This window comes from Schistocerca gregaria, chromosome 4 (genome assembly GCF_023897955.1).
Source record: "Schistocerca gregaria isolate iqSchGreg1 chromosome 4, iqSchGreg1.2, whole genome shotgun sequence".
Classification (NCBI taxonomy): Eukaryota; Metazoa; Arthropoda; class Insecta; order Orthoptera; family Acrididae; genus Schistocerca; species Schistocerca gregaria.
In genome coordinates this window covers 281,313,779-281,333,393 of record NC_064923.1, presented here as the reverse complement: position 1 = coordinate 281,333,393, position 19,615 = coordinate 281,313,779, and positions in this window count along the sequence as shown.

The following is a 19,615-nucleotide window of genomic DNA, read 5'->3' as shown; positions in this document are numbered from 1 at the left end:
GAAGATATGATAGAAATGCTGCTGATGTATGGAGAATGTACGTTGACGGGAAATACGTTATGAGATTACTTGTTTGTTAATAGTACTGTTAGCGGACATTATGATTATTACGTTAATATGTCTGTTTTCTACCCTACTCTACATACCTGTACTGTACCCTGTTGTAGGTGGACGAAATGCTGTTCAGGCAGAACGACTGTACAGAAGACGATTCCCTGACAAGCCATCGCCTTCGCGCCGGATGTTTGGTCGTCTCACATCTCGTCTACGTGAAACGGGAAGCTTAAATCCAAGACTTCGACATCGTCCTAGACCACGCACAGATGAACGTGCTGAAGTTGCTGTGCTCGCTACCATAACTGTGAATCCTCAAATCAGCACACGTCTAATTTAACGTGAAGTTGGTGTGTCGAAATCAAGTGCACAGAGTATTCTTAAACATCATAAATTTCATCCTTACCATGTTCATTTACACCATGATCTTCATGGAAATGTCTTCCGCAATAGGGTAACATTTTGTCAGTGGGTTCAGCAAAAACTTCTGACTAATTCAAATTTTTTTTGAGACACCATTATCGGACCTTTCATTATAAATGGCATCCAAAATGGCAGACAATACTCCAGATTTAAACGACACAATCTTGCTGTTCTCTTGGACACCGTACCTCTTAACCGGAGAATGGTCATGTGGTATCAGCGTGACGGATGCCCTGCACATAATGCCTTACGAGCACGACGACTTCTGAACCGTAAGTTCCGTGGTAGGTGGATTGGACGAGGTGGCCCAGTTAGATGGCCTGCCCGATCTCCGGACCTTACACCGATGGATTATTTTCTTTGGAGAGCAGTGAAGGATGCTGTTTACCAACATGAACCAACAACACCAGAGGACATGAAGCAACGCATTATTGATGCATGTACGGCCATCAAAGAGGAAACAGTAGCACGAAGTAGGGCATCCTTCATCCGCAGAGTGACCCTATGTATGCAAGCTAATGGGCATCACTTTGAGCATGAGATGTGAACGCTATGTTTAGTATGTAGTGCTGGTATCACAGTGGGAGTTTCTACGAAGGGCCATTTTACCCAGTGATGTTAAGAAATATTTTTTTGCAACAATTTGTCATTTAACGCAATAGATAAACAGAACATTGATAATTATGTGATAATAAAACCAATTGGTTATACATGTTTACATTCATCTTCTATGTCCTACCTGAACTTCACAAGTCAAAACATTTTTACCTAAACAACGGTAAAACTTTTAGTCCAGTTGCTCGTTTCACTAAAACCATCAACATGAATTTTATTATTATGAGTGAATGATTAACTGTCACTTGCGCTAGATCTACAGTAAATTAAAGTTTTAACGTTGAACGGCATTACCTTTTTAGTAACGGATTAACGATAAGCGAAGTTAACTTTGTGACTAAGGTTGCGTTACACAGATATGTTACACAACCGCATCACCCCTAGCCTTTGGGATAAATACCTGCTGGAATGTACGACGTTAATGCAGGATGGCAGCAGACCGTATTATTCGTTTCGGACCTCTTGATAAGTATGGAAGTGTGATTACGCATCTCAATCACATCGCGATTACGGGCAGCGTGGGGTTCACGCCTGAGCCTCATGACGTGCGCTAGCAGCGCATGTCGGGTGTTTCAAGCGTCAACTTCGCGTCTTAATATCTCGGGATGTAATGGGAATATTGCGATGCAATCAACGCCATTGTGTATGTGCTTTGTCATGCTATGGATTGCTAAATAAAAAATATAGGAGGTCCATTTAAAAAAAACATAAGTTTGTGTTAAAAAACACATATGCTTTCGTTTTGGAATGTTTCCAAATATGTACATTCATGGGCCCCAGCCCTATACTGATACCGGTGAAAGTCGTTTTCCAATAGCTGTTATTGTTCCAGAGATATTTTGGGTGAACAAGATAGCTGGGACACCCTGTATATCATTTCATGACATCCAGTCTTACAAATTTACTGTCTCTGATGGACACACGTCGAGATCATCCGCTCTCAAAACTCCCCCATCTCTCTCCCCACATCCACCCCTGCTGGCGGCTCACCTCCAACTGCGCAACGCAACGCGCTGTTAACATCCACCTGTCCAACACTACAATAGCGACTATTCCAACAATGCCACCCATCCACAGACTGGAGACAGCAGAGTCAGCGATTTTCATACAGAGTGCTATATGACGTTAACAATATAAAAAACTAAACAGCCTACTTGCAGTTGCAAACAGTGTTCAATAAGGCTCCTTCAATGAAATATTCTTCCACTGTTCCATAGTCCAGGTTTTAGGGGTTCCGCACCATGTTTTCCTCTTACCAATATTTGTATCAGTGAAGAGTGGCTTTTGAATTGCAGATCGGGAGCTCCCTGCGTGTTCTTTTCGTGCTGACAGATTTCGCGAGTGGGATATTCAGTTCTGCAGTGTCTTTTGCAGCTGTCGCGCTCTTATTTTTCGTCACGGTCCGCTTTAATGGTCGTCCATCACGACCGCTCAGCACACACTTTCATCCACGTAGTGAGTGGATGACGATTCTCTGCTTTCCCAATTTGCGGTATAAATCTGCGATACGTTGACTCTACAAACACTTCGGCCCCTTAGTTAGTAAGCACCCACCATATGAGCACCAACGACTTGACGTCGTTCGAATTCACTTAACGCCGACGTAGTGCATTCACTTCTACCCATAACACTGTTCTGATGACTACTGACACCTGCAGCAAATCATTGCACAGGTGTCGTCGTTCTCAGATACAACAGTGTCACCTGCAGTTCTGGCTAACATCTGCATTTCTGTTCAAGTACATATTTCTTGCGGGGTTTCAATACTTTTGTCCAACCCTTACACTTCGATTTACAGCAGCCGTAGCTGTGTGTTATAGGGCAGAACCAATAAGAAACACGTTTCACTTTAGTAGTGTAGTCCAGTCTTCCTGCTGCAAACAGCAACGGACACTGGCATGAGAACCATACTTTATGTACTTCACAGCGGAATAGGCGATTCCAGACGCCTTATCTTTCAGCTTCAGCATATTTACCGGGTCCTGTCGCGGAAACCTTGAATGCAAATACATCTCTCTCTAAATCTCTCTCAGTCGTTTTGTCAGCTTGCGACTCTCCGTGACCACATGAACTGAAACGCACCGTTCTGTCCTGCAGTATTTCCCAAAGATTTCCCAGGTTGGACTACATTACTTTTGTGGTGCCATCAGTCCATGTCATCTTTTTTCGCCGTCTTCTGCTTGTGCCTATGATCTTTCCCATCATTAACGTTTTCAGCGATTCATGCCTTCTCATGATGTGCCTAAAGTAGGTCAGCTTCAATGTTAGCGTCAGACCTTCCAAGGTATAATCTGGTGCCATTTGCTGTAATACTGACTTCTTAATTCCCTTTGTAGTCCATGGAACTCTGTTTGACTTCGATCCTCAATTAAAAGAAGTCTATTCTACGACGTTCTGACTTTCCTGGTCCCACATCCGTACGTCATAACTGAAACGACTATACCTCTTACTATAAGGGTATTTGTTGTTCAGGTTACGTCTCCACTTCTTCAAACATTTTCAGAATTGGACGTTGCCTTTCTACCAGAGGACAAGCATCTCCTGATTTCGTGGGTGCAGTCATCGTTTTCAGAAAAGTAGGGGCCAAGACAGTTGACAATAGGAAGTACTTCCATAGTTCCTCTCTTTCATACCATGACGTGATAGGTGTAGTACCTCTCTCTCAAATATAAGTATGTGCGTTCTCGGCCGCTCATTCGACATCCATCCGTGACAGCAGGAACGTCTCTGCGCGTCTGGTTTTTTGGTTTTTTCTATTTTCGAATTTGAGTGCGCTGCAATCGAAAATCCGGCCAGTTGTGAGGTGTGGTCTGTGATACGGTTTTTGTTGACAAAAAGCCTAAAACCTACAGAAATTTATCGTGAACTGTGGTGTGAAGTGTACGGAAACAACGTAATGAGTGAATGTTCCGTTCGGAAATAATGCATTGGTTTCAAAAATGGCCTAACCAACGCTCATGACGAGGAGAAGAATGGACGCCCGAGCATTGTGACTGACGATTTTGTAGCTAAAACCGTCCCTTCACAATAACGGAACTTTCGCTTTCTTTTCCACAAGTTTCACAGACTTTGTTACTTCAAATTGTCACTCAAATTTTGAGCACGATGGATGCCCAAAATACTTATAGAGTACCATAAAGAACAGCGAATGGATGCAACATTGACATTACTGGATCGAATCGTAACCGGTGACGAGATTTGGGTAAAACACGTCAACTGCGAGACAAAATTACAGTCCATGAAGTGGGGGCACACAAGATCCCCCATAAAACCAAGAAATGTCTGCCAACCGCGTCAGCAAGGAAGTTGATGGCTACAGTGTTTCGTGATAGGCAAAGTGTGCTTCTTATTGATTTTCTCGAACGTGGAGCAACCATAAATTCTTCCCAGTACTGTCAAACTTTGCACAACCTTAGAACAGCAGTTCAAAACAACTCCGCGGAAAGCTGACATCCAAAATTTTGTTTTTGCACGACAATGCACGACCTCACACTGCAAACTGTGCTTAAGAACTTAATTCATTCCAATAGGAATTTTTCCCCATCCGCCCTGCAGCCCCGATCTTGCACAAAGCGACTTCCACGTGTTTCCCAAGATGAGGAAGTGGCTTCCAACGGAGCGCTTTAATGGCGACGTGGAACTCCAGGCGGGTGTGACTCAGTGGCTGAAGTCTCAGGCGGCAGAATTTTACGACAAAGGTCTTTCAAAGATTGTCCACCGCTATGATAAGTGCCTCAATGTGTTTGGTGACTATGTGGAAAAGTAGTACGTCAGTCGCTCTTTCAGATGTATATAATAAAATGTATTTCTTGTACTTTTTTTTAATGCCAAAACTTTCCCTACTTCCTGAATACCCCTCGTGTAGCCTTTACACCTCCTCCTTTCAGCGTCTCTAAGATGATCTTCACCACCGCCTAATTTTCTGCCATCATCTGCATACGTAATGTTATTTACAGTTGTCCCAGATATTGTAATTCAACTTTCTTCTTTATCTAAACCGGTATTTTTCATAACGTGCTCTGCAGACAGATCGCTTAAATGAACTGACAACTTACAACCTAAAAAGTATTCCTTTCTGAATCTTGATCGATTTAGTTGCTCCACGTAGGATTCTCGCTGTGCCTTCTTGCTCAGAGTACAAACTGTATATGAGGCAAATGAGATGATCTGGCACTCCAATATTTTGAATACTTTCCATAATTCATTGTGGTCACCACATTCAAAGGTTTTAATATAATCAATAAAGTATATATCACTACACTCGTACTTTCAAGATCTTTGTACCCCGTACATCAAGTCCATCGTTTAATTGAATGAACTCACACTTGTTTCAACATCTCGGTTGACATAACAGTTATCGGTATTGCCCATTCAATGAAATTAGATTTTCAAACACAGGAATTACACAGTCACCTGTTGACAAGTAACTATTTGGTACATTGACCTGGGTTTCGACACCTACTAGGGATGTCTTCACAAGGATGAAAGTTTTGAGGAACCGTAAAATTACATTGCGAGAAAGCAATGGTCAGCTATGCTCAAGTCAGAAATAAAATGAAACACTTTCCAGCCTTTGACACGTATGCCTAGCTAGTAACATCAGAGTCTGATGTTGCTTTTGTTTTTGTTTTTGACTTGAGCATAGCAAGTCTAAATTCTGACCACTACTTTTTCGCAATGTAATTGTACGGTTTCTCAAAAATTTCATTATGATGAAGACAGACTTAGTAGGAGTCGACACTTAGATCAGTGTACCAAACAGTTGTTTTCAACCTATTGGCTGTATAATTCATATGTTTGAAGATTATATACTGTTTCTGAGAAACAGCCATGTTTAAAGCTGTATGAAAGTAGATTGTATTCTGGCTATGAACACTTATCGAAGACCACGTTGCAACGTCTTGAACCCCTCACGACATAGAAGGGATGTACGTTTTAGGTATTCATACTGCAGGTATAGAGCCAGAGATGTGGAAATATTTTTCCCTCAGCCACCCTGCTTCACGCTGCAGAGAGTACGTTACGGGCTGGCCGCGAGTTTTGTGTGGCGCTGCACCGCAGGAGCTCACTCAGGTTTCCCCGTAAATTGCCGAGTCTCTGAGGGACCGCACATCATACGGCTGGGCGCGCTGCCTGCAGCCCCGGAGGAACTGAACGGCCCCGCTGTGGACCCTGGCTGCAGCCAGCAGCCGCGCTGCTCTGCAAACTCTCGGCTATCCCTCTGGGCTGACTCTCCCTTCCGCATACGTACTCATTTCTCCACCCGACCTATCACACTATGACGCCTTGCGTGATACGTTGTCTCAGTGGAATGTCCTTAATGCACAGTGCAATTAACGCTTCTAATAGCAGCATTTTGAAATGTACTTTATTAAAATCCACTGTTGCAATTTCAGGATTATAGCCAGTTTTATGTGGTCAAATATGTGGTCACGGTGGTTTAAAACAATTGACTTCAAGTCAGAAGTCACAACCTCGAATAATTTAGAGAACGACATCGTTTCTACCAGGCTATTATTTTAAATTAGCCTTTATGACACAGTTTCGCTTGCGCATACGTTCAACACAATATTTCCCGTACCTCTTTCTCCTCTGTTTCCACCTCTTTTTCCATCCCTCAATCCACATCATCCTCCATCGATCGCACTCTTCTCACATTCACTGTCTTCATCTCCTCCTTCTCATTTCTCCAACCATCTCCGTGTTAGTTACTTCTCTGACCATCTCCTCCTCACCCCTCTCTCTGACCACCTCCTACTTACACCTCTCCCTGTCCAACGCTTCCTAATCACACTTTCCGTCCTTCCTTTTTTCCTCTCCCTCCCTCTGGTAAACTTTTGCTCTCCATCTTTCTGTCATTCTCTCAATGTCCACTTCTTCTTCCCCTTTTCTGTGGTGTCCAGTTACGACTTTTACTTCCTCTAAATGATCAAGTTTGGTCATCTTTCCGGTGGCATCGGCAACGACAGAGTCGATGCCGCGTACCAGTCCGAAGACCTCACTAAATCATTCAATCGGTAGTAGCGACGGGTGGTGTGTACAAAGGGCAGGGATGTAATCAACGCGAGCTTATGACTCGCGCTTACTGGGAATTCCTCGTTCATGGGGAACAATTGCAAGCCCCAATCCCTAGCACGAAGGAGGTTCAGCGGGTTACCCCGACCTTGCGGCCTAGGAAGACACGCTGATTCTTTCAGTGTAGCGCGCGTGCGCCTCCACACTCTCTCTTTCCTCCTCGCCCACTCTCTGTCCTTCTCTTTCTGTATTTGTTCCTACCCTTCTTTTGCTTTCTCTTTATCCACTCCCAGTGCCTGTCCTTCCCTGCAGGATGATACTACTGCAACAACAATCGTGTCATGTAGGGCAGCCTATACAGATTAGGGGATGGAAAACGATTCCTTGCTCCTGACATATTGGCTGCCACACAAAGCAGGAAAATAAGGTAGATCGATATTACTGTAACAGAGCCCAGATAGGCAGGCTATATATTGGACCTGGAAATCTGTTTCTTGCCTTTAACACGTAGGCTGCCCAACACACAGATAGGTCAGGCAGCCCCTACTCTTCCAACACAATATGTCTGTCGTGCATGGCCCATATTTCCGCTCCAGCTGGAGTTAGGAGGTTATAAACCCCGCAGTCCTGATACTCACGAGGCCTGCTGCTTCTGTGCCCAGTTTGGTTGAAATCTATTCAGGGGTTTGGGAGAAGATCCCAGGCATAGAAACATACACTCTGCTTCTCATATACATGGACTGGCATTCGACACGAAGAACATAGTGTCTGTGAATGAATCATTTGCTTGAGGGAGAGTAATAAAAACCTAAATGGAACCCATCAGAAGAGCATAACCAAATCTGTGTACAAAGCTTCACTGAATCATAATAGCCTTGGTTCCTGTTAATGAAATGATCATTCAGCAATTGGTCGTCGACTGTACTGGTAGCTAGTTTCCAGCATGTGCTCATTCTCAAATGCACAATCGAAGCAGATACTCACTGATGTTTCAGAAGTGTGCAGCATTACGGTTTCTTGTCCAACCTTAGAAAGATGATTCATTCACAAACGGCATATTGGCTTCTGTCTCGGGTTCTTCGGCCGACGTTCATCTAATGATTTTACTGACCTTTCGCTAGTACTAGTGGCTGGCATTGTCAAAGGTTCGCCCTCCATTGCCAATGGTGGTATATGTGCTACTTGCACTATACGTCTCATAAAGGTGCAAAATATTTCAAGTTAAGCAGGCCAGACTAAACTACCAAGAGAACGAAAGTCATTCATTCAAATGGTTCAAATGGCTTTGAATACTATTGGACTTAACATCTATGGTTATCAGTACCCTAGAATTTAGAACTACTTAAACCTAACTAACCTAAAGACATCACACAACACCCAGTCATCACGAGGCAGAGAAAATCCCTGACCCCGCCGGGAATCGAACCCGGGAACCTGGGCGCAGGAAGCGAGAACGCTACCGCACGACCACGAGCTGCAGACGAAAGTCATTCATTGTCAACTCTAACCTGTTATCACTTTTATGTACAATTATGTGTCACCTAGCCTATAGTAGTTTCTACTTATCAACATAAATCAAGAACCCTAAATCAATCTGTTGTATCTTGCCTACTGGTCAAATATGGGGTGCCTAAGATACCTGCTTTCTCGGATCGCTAGACAACAGTTCAAGCAAATCGTATAAGTGAATTTTATTTACAGAAAATAAATCACACTACTTAACTTTGAGACGCTTCAGTATATATAATTGGTAATTCAAGAGAAGTAATACAGAGAATGCTTCTATCCAGATCGCTGGTCTTGGCGCTTCTCGCAGAACTGAGCCGCAGCTCATAAACTTAAATAGTGGCAACACTGCTGTGGAGCCGGCCGGAGTGGCCGAGCGGTTCTAGGCGCTTCAGTCTGGAACCGCGCGACCGCTACGGTCGCAGGTTCGAATCCTGCCTCGGGCATGGATGTTTGTGATGTCCTTAGGTTAGGTTAGGTTTAAGTTGTTCCAAGTTCTCTACATTGTGCAAACCGCCGTAACATACAGCTGTGGACGCTTCACAGCAAAGCTGCGTCCACAGTGACAATAATAATAATAATAATAATAATGAAAATAATAATGCATTGAGATACGTACTAAGCAGCATGCGGTTACTAGACTCAATGTTGAAAGGCATAATTCGTAGTACAATTGTGATAACCGAGTTTGGAAATTATTCACAAAACACTTTGCTAGTCCTACTGCTAAAGTAAGGCCTTAACGAAATGTAATGAACCTGAACGAGGCAAGAGTGTTGCTACTAATCTGTGGGGCCATTGGAGGAGGGTACAAAGAAAACACGTTTCGCGTCTAGTAGAAGAAGTGGTGGGAATAAATTCACGCGTACGATGTGGAAACGGCTTCCTTGAAAGCTGAACAATCTTTTATTTCTACGATTTTAGAATGTAGGTGCAAATGTTTTCTAGAGGAACCGCTGCAATCGCTGTTGACGGTTAAGATGCCACATACTGTATACCACCTGGGCTACATTTATGACATAGAAAACATTTGCCCTACACAAGATCGAACCATCGATCTCCTGCACGCTAACCCAAAACTCTACCCACTGCACCAACTGCACAGCACAACTGAGTTGTACTGACAGAGGTAGTTACAATACAAGTGGCTACAGTGTTGCCAGATTGCTACTCTTTAATGTCCTTTTTCTGTATTCGGCGGACGAAATTTTGAGACAGACATTTTTTCTATGGCTGGCATGTGAGGAGTCGCACTGCGAAGCCCGAGTGCGCGAATTTGGCTTCACCCTGTATATATGGTAAACCATATTGGCTTGATGTGATGAGCCAAAATTCACGAACTCAGATTCCACAGTGCGATTCCTTGCGAAGTAACAGTACAAATAGTCCCTTGAATGTTTGCGGTAGGAAGTGAATGTAAAGAAAGACAGTTTGGCAACTTTGTAAACTGGGTCTGACAAGGGCCTTCATTCAATATTGCGTAGCTGTTCTGCCCTGTTAGTGCAGGTGATATAGTTTTGCTATAGATAAATGAGTTACAGAGTTCGATTCTAGTCTAGACGCCCCCTTTTTTATTTTCTAATTTTACGCTGCTATATAATATGTTTGGCTTCTTCTTCGTTATACAGTAATTATAGCAGGTCTTATACAAAACCATTTTCAGTAATTTAATACTACACTGTCAGGCCACATTAATGTGATCACCTGCCAAAAACCTGAATAACCACCTTTCGCGGGGCGGACCAGTGCGAGACGTGCGGGAAGAGTAGTAGTGACGTCCTCGAAGCCATGCCTCTTAAAGTGAGTGGGCAGATGCACTCGGTTTCTCGGTTGAGGATCCATGGCTCGAACAGCCCGATCGAGTTAGTCCCACAGATTATCGACTCGGTTTGGATCCGAGAGGTTTGGTGGCCAGTGGATTACGCTAAACTCAATTTGGTGCTCCTCGAACAACCCATGTACACTGTGTACTGTGTGACGCGTTACGTTTCCTGGTGGTAGATTCCATTGTACCTAGGAAAAACAAAAGTATGTATGACTGGACATGGTCCCCCGGGATATATGCATACATGTGTTGTTCCCCTGCGCTTTTACGATGACATGATCACCCAGATAATGCCCCCCGGCCTGGACACTTCCGACAATCACTGTCGGGCATTTGCTTCCAGACGTTTCACGCCATACATATCGGTCTAATGCAGCATGAAAAAAAACCAACTGTCCCCACTCAATGGATGTCCATTTGGGTACTTGAGTGCAAATTCCAACCTTTGTTACCTATGAACAGCAGTCATCATGGGGGCATGAACTAGACACCTGGTGCAGGGACCCATAGGCAGCAACGTTCACAGAACTGTCGTCGAGGAGAGACTTTTGGCAGCCGTTTGTCTCATCTGGACGATAAGTTGCTTAACAGTTGCAATTCTAATCGCCGTTTCAAATCTCCACAGCTGTAGTTCACCCCTGTTGTCTGTAACCCATGGTGTACTACTGTTGCCTCGGCGACGGTTTTGGATAGTGCCACTTTGAAGTGCACGGTCTACTTTGAAGATCCATGGCCCGAACAATTCGCAAACTTTGCCGTTTCGGAAATGCTTACACCCTTGGCCCGAAAGCCATTGATCATGCCCATTTGGATCTCCCTTTGCAACAACGACTGCACTGTTTCCTATAAACCCGGGCACGCTTTACTTTCATCCACTTGAAAGAAAACTTTTTGTTGCTAATTTTGAGCAAGCAGAGTTTAAGTTCCCAGAGCAGAACGCAGCTACGGAAAAAGCGGAATCGTGCTTACCACGACGTGAGTAGTGGTCTTCCGTAACATATTAATTTAATTTTGCTTTCAAGTTAACAATGTTTAGAGCCGGCCGCAGTGGCCGAACGGTTCTAGGCGCTACAGTCTGGGACCGCCCGACCGCTACTGTCGCAGTTTAGAATCCTGCCTCGGACATGGATGTGTGTGATGTCATTAGGTTAGTTAGGTTTAAGTGGTTCTAAGTTCTAGGGGACTGATGACCTCAGAAGTTAAGATCCATAGTGCTCAGAGCCATTTGAACCATTTTTTGAACAATGTTTAGAGAGAGATATTTTCCAAATCTGAGATCAATCCATTGACTGGGTTTCCTGTAGTTGACCGTAAATCGCGACGTTAAATTTCCGCAAAATTTTGAGACATAAAGTTGAAAATTGACTGAAACATATAATTCCAAACGGTATGGAAGATTCTAACATTAAAACATTAAAGCTATTTTTATAAACAAATGTGTGGTTAGGGAGTTTAAAAAATCAATAAAACTGTAAAATTAAGTATCGTTTTCAAGGAAGCCACCATATTTTGAAATAGAACAGTGCATATATACGCTTTATTCAGGAATACGTAATGAGTTAAAAGATTGTGGCTAAAAACTGCAGACGTGTCAATTTTTCACACAAGCAAAGCAGATCAGACCAGTTTGACCCATAACCTACTTAAAAAAATATCGTCGTTTGTAATTTTATAGTAGAAGATGTGGGATTTTCACAGTAGACAGATACATTTTGTATATTTCTGAAAGTTAAGTTATACGAGGTGGCTTCAAAAAACAAGTTACACATTATTACGGCAGGCCAGGTAGCTTGTATTTAGTGCTGCACTACACTTCAAAGTGACACGGATAAATTACACTATTTTCACCATAGCCACCAAGTTTAAACAACAGTCTGAACGTTCTCTCAGGTGTTCAGTTCATCGACGATGGAAATACGCTCCTTGCTCACGAAGCCATTCGGGAACCGCTGTGAGAACGTACTCATCATCTAAAAACATACGACTCCTGCAGATTAGTTCCTCAAAAGCATGGACACACAAAAATTTACAAGTTACGCTGAACTGCTGGCAGAAATAAATCTGTGTCCTAAGTCCACAATGAATCTAAGCGAAATAATTCTGTCATGAGTGAGGAAAACGTGCGCGACTCGAACGCCGCTCAGGCAAGCACAGACGTTGTCTTAATTAAGGAGTACAGAACAATGTCCTGTCGTAAGATGGTCGTCCCAATTCACCCGTCAATTGAAAATCCGGCTTCTATGCCACTTAACAAGTTTGTAGTTTCATCAGCGTAACTTACAGATTCTAATACATAAATGATACTAAAAATATGATTGTACCGTTGGCTGAAAGCTGAAATCCTAATCAAAACTGAATCTTACATTTAATTCTGTGTTCAGTAGTTCGCCCAAACATTAAACTATTGGAAACTTCGTTGCAGTGCTTATAAACTCTTGCTACTCTCCATGCTATCAAATATAAAAATAAATATGGATATGACTTCAAGAATTTTTAACGTCGTGCAGCCCCGTCAGCAACTGTGATAATTAAACAAATAACACGTTAGCCTCACTCGCAGATAGAAACCAATCTTTCCCTAGGTTTCAGCCAAAATAATTTGGCCTTCTTCAAAAATGGCTCAAATGGCTCTGAGCACAATGGGACTTAACATCTGAGGTAATCAGTCCCCAAGAAATTAGAACTACTAAAACCTACCTAACCTAAGGACATCACACACATCCATGCCCAAGGCAAGATTCGAACCTGCGACAGTAGCAGTCGCGCGGTTCCGAACTGAAGCAGCTAGAAACGCTCGGTCACTGCGGCCGGCGGCCTTCTTCAGAAGTTATTGACACTAAACTGTTGCATGCCAAAGTTTGGCCATGTCAGGTATAAAACTGTAACATCGTAGTACCCAGTCATAAATCTACATTATTTAGCCGAAGAGAAACGGCAGGCCCCACTGAGCGGAAGAGGTCGGTAGGCCGCGAGAGCTACTCCGGATCTAATCGCGGCTAGCAGCTGTGTACCGAGCACCGCTGAAAGTCACGCGCACGTGCGCATGGAAATATACACTACTGGCCACTAAAATTGCTACACCATGAAGATGACGTGCTACAGACGCGAAATTTAACCGACAGGAAGAAGATGCTGCGATATGAAAATGATTAGCTTTTCAGAGCAGTCACACAAGGTTGGCACCGGAGGCGACTACTACAAAGCGCTGACATGAGGAAAGTTTCCAATCGATTTCTCATACACAAACAGCAGTTGACAGGCGTTGCCCGGTGAAACGTTGTTGTGATGCCTCGTGTAAGGACGAGAAATGCGTACCATCACGTTTCCGACTTTGATAAAGGTCGGATTGTAGCCTATCACGATTGCGGTTTATCGTATCGCGACATTGCTGCTCGTGTTGGTCGAGATCCAATGACTGTTAGCAGAATACGGAATCGGTGATCTCAGGAGGGTAATACGGAACGCTGTGCTGGATCCCAACGGCCTCGTATCATTAGCAGTCGAGATGACAGGCATCTAATCTGCATGGCTGTAACGGATCGTGCAGCCACGTCTCGATCCCTGAGTCAACAGATGGAGTCGTTTGCAAGACAACAACCATCTACACGAAGAGTTTGACGACGTTTGCAACAGCGTGCAGACTATCATCTCGGAGACGATGGCTGCGGTTATCCTTGACGCTGCATTACAGACAGGAGCGCCTGCGATGGTATATTTAACGACGAACCTGGGTGCACGAATGGCAAAACGTCATTTTTCGGATGAATCCAGGTTCTGTTTACAGCATCATGATGGTCGCATCCGTGTTTGGCGACATCGCGGTGAACGCATATTGGAAGCGTTTATTCGTCTTCGCCATACTGGCGGAAAGCACTGGCGGATGTCTTCTGTGATGAGGGTAATGGAAAGTTGGTACAATGCTACGACAAATGTCTAAGTCAGAACGTCAACTACGTAGAGAAGTAGCTCGAAGGTGTAGCTAACTGTTACAAAATAACATTTCTGATTTTCACTGTGGTTTCCATTTCGCGATCAATACTTTCTGGACAGCCCTCGTACTTCCCCCCCCCCCCCCCCCCCCTCAAAACTCTTCCCATATCCAAGGTCACTAACTCAAGCTGTTGTTTCTAATATTACTGGAGAACGAAAGAGCTGTCGAGCGTAGCCACTGATTTGCCCCTCAAGGGGACGAGTGGTCATAGTGTAAAATTCTGGATCAGACATGGAGAAATTACTCATGTTTAGTCCTCACCATTCGAGAGATAAATTCAGGAGCAACGCTCTTATTCTTGCGTGTTGTTCTGAAGGGAGAGAGAGCTCCTGTTGCTACTGTTTATGCACTGTCATGTGCTACCCGGTCAAGGGCATACTGTATCAGGGTTCATGAAAAGGCTCGGCCAGCGAGAGGTAGTTGTTGTAGACGAGACTGTGGAGATTATATAGGAGTCGCTCATCACTAATGCTGATTGCAAGAGCGTACAGACGGGTCATTTTATGTTAATTTCTTCTGGACAGCAAAAACCAAAGAAAAGTTCTTCCATTCTGTGTGTCACGTAGACACCACTTCTTTGAACCGCGAGGCAGGGTTAAACCTTCACTAGTCCTATACATCAAATGAATGTTCCGTGTCAATCCAAATGTCCTTAGAAAGACCCTCACGTGCGACACCAATATTGAGAAATATGCTCCTCAAATACTTAATACACCACCTCCTGCTCGTTTGTACCAAATCTCGCCGATAATCACCTCCACAAACAAAACACGATAAAAGTACAGCGTCAGAAAGTTCACGCGAGAAGAAATGAAATTCATTGCCATCAACTAGACCTCACGAGGTCTGCCTCGTTCATAAAACACCATGTTGTGCTTGTGAGTCGCCTGATCGCAACTCCACTGCAGGTTAGCCTTCCCACTAGGAACGCGGGCTACACGGGTCAGCCTAAGCGCCAGGCGGAGGTAGACAGCTAGTGATTCGAGCGACCTAAAACAGGTCGGTAATGTAACAGGCTGTACACCGGCGTGCAAAACATAAGGACGGAAGCTTCTTCCAGATTGTGTACAACTGCCAAGTAACAGAGGTCGATGAAATATGGTCCATACATAGGAAGAGCTGCTAGAACATAGCACAAATGTAACTGAAATAAACAGTGAGACGACCAGAAACTATTTTGTGTGTGTTTCATAGGTTGATAATAATCACAACATGAACGAAAATAAACGAAAAGGCATAAACACTGTAGCAGCGATGAATGAGAAACAGTTAAGAAAGTCAATTATAAATAGTGCAGCGCAGGAAATAACGCAAAATTCCAAAAACTGCAAATGTGATTTTAACGTAAAAGAATCAAATAATGAAAGTACAAACGTATGTATCCAATTTACAGAATTGCACAGAACATGCTTTATAAATAAAAGCGAAACGCGTCTGGTGTAGTTATTTTTAATTACATTGCAGTCAGCTCAAGACAGTTAACCTATAATAACAGATGATAACAGCTGCTGCGGAAGATGGCCACAAAAACAAAAGATTTGAGAATGGTTATCGCTGGCCGAAACTGGTAGTTTAATGACCTAACAATCTGTGATTATGGACAGAAATAAAAGAAATACGTTGTACACTTTCTGGACTATTCTTCTATTCGAGACCTTGTCGCAGCTTGTGAATTTTTTGCTTGTTTGCAGGCACATGTCTGCAGTCCTGGTATACACTGAAATGCCAGCGCCACAGTACCTTCTCAGCTTTATCAAAGGACTGCTTCATATTGATTTTAGTAGTATGGTACAATACTGTGGTGGTGGCATTTCAATGTGTTCCCCCAAAGGAATACCACACATATTAGTGTACACTCTGCTGAAGAAAATAGTACACTTAGAAATACGTTGTCAATTTTGATACGATGACGGCGTACGCCACATGAGGTATAGTAGATATACTGATAATGGTTCCAACGTCGTCCGCCAACAGCGTAGTGGCGTAGCCAGTATAGCGCCATCTGTGACTGTCCTTTAATAGGAAATTCTGACATCCAGAAGGCTCGGTGTGATGCAGACATGTGGAGAAGCAGGCAACCATGCCACATAATGTTCGCCCACACACTACCCGTAAAACTATTCGTGCGCAGCAACTTTCCAGGCCAACACAATCTCCAGACTTCTCTCCAATCGATTACGTGTGGGATATGATGGGGTGAGTAGTGCGACTCGTTAACCAACAACTCGTACAGAACTATGCGGACGGATCGTTCAGGCGTGAAATAACGTATCCCAGGACGGTATTCGCCGTTTGTGGAATCGACAGGCTGCCACAGTCAGCGTCTGCCCCTCCCTCCGTGGAAGTTACACCACGTACTAACATGGGTAATCAGCATAGGTCGGTAGTTGGTACCTCAGAATCACTTGTGCTGTTGATCCATAAATTTAATCATTTAATGTACTCATTGTGCTACTGATCCTGTGGTATCACCGCAAGGCACCACACTGGCTAGGTTGTGGGCTTCAAATCGGCCGCGGTTCGTCAGTACACTTCGGACCCGCGAGTCGCCACTGTCGGCGCTAGCAGACCGAGCGCCTCCAATCGGCTGGTCTTACGAGACAAGCTAGCGCACTGGCCAGTTCTACAGCCGACTTTAATAGGAATGGTTCACTCGTTATAGCTTCACAGTTCTCATTTGCAGAGACGCTAGTTAGCACAGCCTTCAGCTAAGACAGTAGCTACGACCTAGCCAGGCGCCACAAACAGTTTATGCATTGACAGTTGCTCCAGATACATCCCGTCAAGTATAGTTCATTGATCCTCACGTCAGCCCACGTGATCAACGCGTGCAACTAATGGCCACATCTCGTGATCACAGTAAGAGTCAAATTGCGTGACTCAGTCGGGTCACCCTTTTTCCATGAGGCCCATAGTTCCGCTTCAAACATAACAGATCCATAAGTGTGATCATTTCATGTACTGCTTGTGCTATTGATCAATAAATGTAATCATTTCACGTACTCCTTGTGCTATTGATCCATAAATGTAATAATTTCATGTACTCCATATGCAGCGTTGCAAACAATAAACCTTGAATAGATCGGAAATCTTTTAAAGGGTGTATCAATTTTTTACGACAATGTAAATTGCTGCCGAATATGCAGTCGTCGAAATAGGGTTCTCTTATATGGAAACTGACTGATCCGTAAGGGTGCTGGAGCCAGCTGTAATTGTCTAGCGAATGACACTATGGACTATTGGGCGTTGGCGCGGCGTGGCGTGTTGGTGGTGAAGTTGCGGCCAGTGCAGCACGTATCGTCGACCACCGCCGGCGCCGTGTTTACTGCGCCCCCTTATGGCCGCGACCCGGCATCAAACGTCGCCGCCGCCTGGCTCGCCAGTAATTGGAGTGCTGCGACGCGACCCACTCCCCCTCAATCACTCTCTGAGCGCCCGCGTACGAGGGCTCTGTGCCCCCTCTGTGCAGTCGACTGTTCCACTGCACGCGCCAAACCGACAGTAATCTAAGCGCAGCTCCTCTCTGTTCCGCGACCTTTGAGCATTCTTTCGCTTTCTCTGCTGTGTAGGTAGTCCACAGCGTTCCAGTAAACATATAGGAGCAACCTGATAGCCACTGGACTCCGTTCTGCAACTGAAAATCTATTCTTGGTGCATAAATCTGCATTTCTAAGAGGGTGTGCCGTGCAAATGAGGGTAACATACGGAAGATGACCAAGAGCTTCAGTTCTAGCCATTGTACAGGATGGCAGCCAATCAGGGAATATTTTAGGGAATTGGTTTAAGAAATTTATTTCAAAGGCCCAGTATGATCCTTACAAGTTTTTTCCCACAGTAATTCACGCCGTGTCTACGTGACACAGGTCTCTTGCCTTTCAAAACCGAGGCAGTTCTTTCCAGTTATAGCTGCTGATAGGAGACGCCCTGAGTTCTCTGCTGAAACTGCTAGTGGCTTCACGCCATTGATTTTAGCCAATAGCGTGCGCGGAATACCGATCACGTGTGTGGATGCCGGACATTCTGAAGTGCAGAACGCATTTGCTTCTCTCTCTTGTAATCCAGACCTCGAGCAGAACAGACGTCTTTTTGGGAGGCAGAGCCTCTGGCTCTGCTTTTCACGACCGGCCACCAACATAAGTTAACATGAACCGCTTCCCCTTCCGTTGTCCATTTCAGTTAATTGTTCGACCTCCTAGACTGGCCTAAACCTGGTAACTTTCGACCCTAGGCGCGCCCCTTGTACACCGTACGTTGAAATACATCCTCTTTCTTGTATCCAATTTTCTGTTTTGTCATTTACCGGCAGCCCTGGATGCCCACTCTCAAACCCTCACCGCTCTACCTCCTGCATACTGCCGCCACGAGGCATATGCAACTACCGCCTCCCCCCTTTCCCAAACCCTGTATACAATTACAATTGGTGACCAGAAGTGGGATCATATACATTTACAATTGGTGTCAGATGTTGTATAAACTTTACAATTGGTCTCAGAAGTACTGGTATACTCTACGATGTCTTATGAAGAAACAAGCAGTCTTGCATGCAATGTTAAATTTTTTTTATTATTTCCCAGTGAAGCGTTTCTCAATTATTTACACGTCTTCGGGTTGGCTGACATTTCGTAGTGGTGGATAACCTGGGATAGCGCTCATAAGATATCACATCACTACGTGTGCAACAAGAATATGCACAATACCTCCAGAATGTTTATGATATAAAGCTTTACTGTAGGCTTGATACCGTTTGGTTTGTATTGGACTGCGCCACTTGCCGTAATAAGGATACTGCACAGTGCGTTTAAAGTTTTGGCAAGGAGCATTTATCTGCTGGGATATCGCATGCGTGGTATCCCCTGTATCCACCGCTACCAAGTATCAGTCAATCTGAAGATACCTAAATAAATGCGAAACAGGTCTTCGGGAAATAACAAAACATTTTAACACTGCAACCACTGTTACTTCGTATCATGCATACTGGTTGCTGTGCCAGCCCCGTTGAAACAATGTTTGTAAACACCACGGACGCCAATGCCTGCCCTGCAACCTGCTCCCTTCCTGGCTACAAGGTTGGTAAGGAGTTTTTGCCGTCGCTCTTTTTCTCCACCAGCGCGCTTGTTGCTGGACGGCCATTGGCTCACGTGGACGTGCTATAGTACGTCTACCCAATGCATCCCATTCGTGCTCCG